This window comes from Hyaena hyaena, unplaced genomic scaffold, assembly GCF_003009895.1.
Source record: "Hyaena hyaena isolate Hyena2069 unplaced genomic scaffold, ASM300989v1 scaffold_1776, whole genome shotgun sequence".
NCBI lineage: Eukaryota > Metazoa > Chordata > Mammalia > Carnivora > Hyaenidae > Hyaena > Hyaena hyaena.
The window spans coordinates 166456-172211 of record NW_024082412.1 but is presented as its reverse complement, the minus strand read 5'-3'; positions in this window follow the sequence as shown (position 1 = coordinate 172211).

Below are 5756 nucleotides of genomic sequence, written 5' to 3'. Positions count from 1 at the left end.
ACATACAAAGGGAAACCTATCAGAGTGGTGACAGACCTATCTACTGAAACTTGGCAGGCTAGAAAGGAATGGCAGGAAATCTTCAATGTGATGAACAGTAAAAATATGCAGCCAAGAATCCTCTATCCAGCAAGCCTGTCATTCAAAATAGAAGGAGAGATAAAAACCTTTCCAAATAAACAGAAATTGAAAGAATTTGTCACCACGAAGCCAGCCCTACAAGAAATCCTGAGGGGGATGCTCTGAAGGAAAGGTTGCAAGGAACAAAGATACCAGAGACACCACCACAAACATGAACCCTACAAAAGATACAAAGACTCTAAACCCACATATTTCAATAATAACACTGAATGTAAATGGGCTGAATGCTCCAATCAAAAGACATAGGGTAGCAGAATGGATTAAAAAACAAAATCCATCAATATGCTGTCTACAAGAAACTCATTTTAGACGGGAAGATACCTTCAGATTAAAAGTAAGGGGATGGAGAAATATATATCATGCTACAGGAAATCAAAAGAAAGCCGGAGTAGCGATACTTATATCAGACAAACTGGACTTTAAATTAAAGACAATCACAAGAGATGAAGAAGGGCACTACATAATAATTACAGGGTCCATCCATCAGGAAGAACTAACAATCATAAATGTCTACGCACCGAATATGGGAGCACCTAAATATCTAAAACAATTAATCACAAACAGAAACAAGCTTATAGATAAGAATGTGCTAATAGCAGGGGACTTTAATACTCCGCTTACAGCAATGGATAGGTCAACCAGACAGAAAATCACTAAAGAAATAATGGACTTGAAAGACACATTGGACCAGATGGATCTGACGGATATATTTAGAACTTTACATCCTGAGGCCAGGGAATTTACTTTCTTCTCAAGTGCGCATGGCACATTCTCCAAGATAGATCACATACTGGGACATAAAGCAGCCCTCAATAAATATAAAAGAATAGAGATCATACCATGCACACTGTCAGATCACAATGCTTTGAAACTTGAAATCAATTACAGGAAGAAGTCTGGAAAACCGCCAAAAACATGGAGGTTAAAGAACACCCTTCTAAAGAATGAATGGGCCAATCAGGCAATTAGAGAGGAAATTAAAAAATATATGGAAACAAATGAAAATGAAAACACAACAATTCAAAATCTATGGGATGCGGCCAAGGCAGTCCTAAGAGGAAAGTACATTGCTCTCCAGGCCTATTTCAAGAGATTAGAAAAAGCACAAGTCCAAAATCTAACAGCTCACCTAAAGGAGCTAGAGGCAGAGCAACAAGAACGCCCTAAACCCAGTAGAAGAAGAGAAATAGTAAAAATTAGAGCAGAAATAAACAACATAGAGACCAAAGAAACAATTGAACAGATCAATGAAACCAAGAGTTGGTTTTTTGAAAAAGTAAACAAAATTGACAAACCTCTAGCCAGGCTTATCAAAAAGAAAAGAGAGAGCACCCAAATAGACAAAATTATGAATGAAAATGGACTTATTACAACCAACCCCTCAGAAATACAAGCAATTATCAGGGAATACTATGAAAAATTATATGCCAACAAATTGGACAACTTAGAAGAAATGGACAAATTCCTAAACACACACTCACTACCAAAATTCACACGGGAAGAAATAGAAAACCTGAACAGACCCATAACGAGTGAAGAAATCGAATCAGTGATCAAAAATCTCCCAACAAATAAGAGCCCTGGACCTGATGGTTTCCCTGGGGAATTCTACCAGACATTTAAAACAGAATTAATCCCAATTCTTCTCAAGCTATTCCAAAAAATAGAAGTCGAAGGAAAACTCCCGGACTCATTTTATGAAGCCAGCATCACTCTGATTCCCAAGCCAGACAGAGATCCAGCAAAAAAAGAGAACTATAGGCCAATATCCTTGATGAATACGGATGCAAAAATTCTCAACAAGATCCTTGCAAATCGAATCCAGCAGCATATCAAAAGAATCATCCACCAAGATCAAGTGGGATTCATTCCTGGGTTACAGGGCTGGTTCAACATTCGCAAATCAATCAATGTGATCCATCATATCAATAAAAGAAAAGATAAAAACCATATGATCCTGTCAATAGATGCAGAAAAAGCATTTGACAAAATACAGCATCCCTTCTTAATAAAGACTCTCGAGAAAGTTGGGATAGAAGGAACCTACTTAAACATCATCAAAGCCATCTATGAGAAGCCTTCAGCTAACATCATCCTCAACGGGGAAAAACTGAGAGCTTTCCCCCTGAGATCAGGAACACGACAGGGATGTCCACTCTCACCACTGTTGTTTAACATAGTGCTGGAAGTCCTAGCATCAGCCATCAGACAACAAAAGGAAATCAAAGGCATCAGAATTGGCAAAGAGGAAGTCAAACTTTCACTCTTCGCAGATGACATGATACTCTACATAGAAAACCCGACAGACTCCACCAGAAGCCTACTAGAACTGATCCAAGAATTCAGCCAAGTTGCAGGGTACAAAATCAACGTACAGAAATCGGTTGCATTTTTATACACCAATAATGAAGCAACAGAAAGAGAAATCAAGAAACTGATCCCATTCACAATTGCACAAAAAACCATAAAATACCTCGGAATAAACCTAACCAAGGATACAAGAGATCTGTATGATGAAAACTATAGAAAACTTATGAAGGAAATTGAAGAAGACACAAAGAAATGGAAAAACATTCCATGCTCATGGATAGGAAGAATAAATATAGTTAAGATGTCATTACTACCTAAAGCACTCTACACATTCAATGCAATTCCAATCAAAATTGCACCAGCATACTTCTCAAAACTAGAACAAACTATCCAAAAATTTGTATGGAACCACAAAAGACCCCGAATAGCCAAAGTAATACTGAAAAATAAAACCAAAACGGGAGGTATCACCATCCCAGACTTCAGCCTCTACTACAAAGCTGTCATCCTCAAGACAGTATGGTATTGGCACAAAAACAGACACATAGACCAATGGAACAGAATTGAGAACTCAGAAGTGGACCCAAAAGTATACAGCCAACTGATCTTTGACAAAGCAGGAAAGAATATCCAATGGAAAAAAGACAGCCTTTTTAACAGATGGTGTTGGGAGAACTGGACAGCAACATGCAGAAGAATGAAACTAGATCATTTTCTCACACCATGCACAAAAATCAACTCAAAATGGATAAAGGACCTGAACGTGAGACAGGAAACTATCAACACCCTAGAGGAGAAAGCAGGAAACAACCTCCTTGACCTCCACCGCAGCAACTTCTTACTTGACACATCCCCAAAAGCAAGGGAATCAAGAGCAAAAATAAACTGTTGGGACCTCATCAAGATTAAAAGCTTCTGCACAGCCAAGGAAACAACCCAGAAAATTAATAGGCAACCAACGGAATGGGAAAAGATAGTTGCAAATGACATATCAGATAAAGGGTTAATATCCAGAATCTATAAGGAACTCACCAAACTACACGCCCGAAAAACAAACAACCCAGTGAAGAAATGGGCAGAAGACATGAACAGACACTTCTCCAAAGAGGACATCCAGATGGCCAACAGACACATGAAACGATGCTCAGCATCCCTCCTCATCAGGGAAATACAAATCAAAACCACACTGAGATACCACCTCACGCCAGTCAGAGTGGCTAAAATGAGCAAATCAGAGAACTCTAGATGCTGGCGAGGATGTGGAGAAACGGGCACCCTCCTACACTGTTGGTGGGAATGTAAACTGGTACAGCCCCTCTGGAAAACAGTGTGGAGGTTCCTCAGGAAACTAACAATAGAACTCCCTTATGACCCAGCAATAGCACTGCTAGGAATTTACCCAAGGGATACAGAAATGCTGAGGCATAGGAGCACATGTACCCCAATGTTCATAGCAGCACTCTCCACAATAGCTAAAACATGGAAAGAGCCTAAGTGTCCATCAACAGATGAATGGATCAAGAAGATGTGGTTTATCTATACCATGGAATACTACATGGCAATGAGAAACAATGAAATCTGGCCATGTGTAGCAACATGGATGGACCTTGAGGGTGTTATGCTGAGCGAAATAAGTCAGGCAGAGAAGGACAAATATCATATGTTTGCACGTATAGGAGGATTAGGAGGAACTTGACGGAGGAACAAGGGGGAGAAGAAGGGCGGAAATGGTGGGGGAAAGGGAGAGAGGCAAACCATGAGAGACTCTTGAATGCTGACAAAAACTGAGGACTGATGGATGTGGGGGGGAGGGGGGGATGGGCATGGAGGAGGGCACTTTGGGGATGAGCACTGAGTGTTATGTAGAAACTAATTTGACAATAAACTATTTGTAAAAAAAAATAAAAAAAAAAATAAAAAAAAAGGAAAATAAAATAACCAAGATCCCAACAAGAGAGACCAAGAGATACCATTCAAAAAACACTCTCTGAAAGGATAGGCCCTGGACAGTCAAAGAGTCTTCTTGGATACAGCATTGCTCATAGGTTCAGAGAGCATAACTTGTCTTTTAAACTAACAAGATTTAGAATTCTAACTAAAATGATTAAATTAAATAGCTCTCCTCCAAAGAAATTCCAAGAAGAATTGACAGCTAATGAACTGCTCAAAACAGATATAAGCAGCATAACTGAAGAAGATTTTAGAATAATAATCATAAAATTAATATCTGGGCTTGAAAAAAGCATAGGGGACATCAAAGAAACTATGGCTACAGATAACATGGAGAATAAAAATAGGCATGATGAATTTAAAAATGTGAGAAATGAGATACATAATAAATTAGAGGCCTCCAATGCATGGATTGATGAGGCAGAAAGGAGAACAAGTGATTTAGAAGACACCATTATAGAAAAACAAGAAGCTGACAAAAAAAGAGACAAACTAATCCAAGAACACGAAAGAAGAGTTCGAGAGCTCAGCGATACGGTCAAGCGCAACAATATCCGTATCATAGGAATCCCAGAAGAGGAAGAGAAAGGGAAAGGTGCTGAAGGAGTCCTGGAACAGATTATAGCAGAGAACTTCCCAACCTGGGGAAGGAAGTAAACGTTGAAATACAAGAGGCTCAGAGGACTCCCCTCAGACATAATTTGAATCGATCTTCTGCACGGGATATCATAGTAAAAATGGCAAAATACAAGGACAAAGAGAGAACTTTGAAAGAAGCTAGGGAGGAAAGGGCCCTAACATACAAAGGGAAACCTATCAGAGTGGTGACAGACCTATCTACTGAAACTTGGCAGGCCAGAAAGGAATGGCAGGAGATCTTCAATGTGATGAACAGAAAAAATATGCAGCCAAGAATCCTCTATCCAGCAAGCCTGTCATTCAGAATAAAAGGAGAGATAAAAGTCTTTCCAAATAAACAAAAATTGAAAGAATTTGTCACCACTAAGCCAGCCCTACAAGAAATCCTGAGGGGGACGCTCTGAAGGAAATGTTGCAAGGAACAAAGATACCAGAGACACCACCAGAAACATGAACCCTACAAAGGACACAGACGCTAAACCCACATATTTCAATAATAACATTGAATGTAAATGGGCTGAATGTTCCAATCAAAAGACATAGGGTAGCAGAACGGATCAAAAAACAAAATCCATCTATATGCGGTCTACAAGAAACTCATTTTAGACTGGAAGACACCTTCAGATTAAAAGTAATGGGTGGCCATGTGTAGCAACATGGATGGACCTTGAGGGTGTTATGCTGAGCGAAATAAGTCAGGCAGAGAGGGACAAATA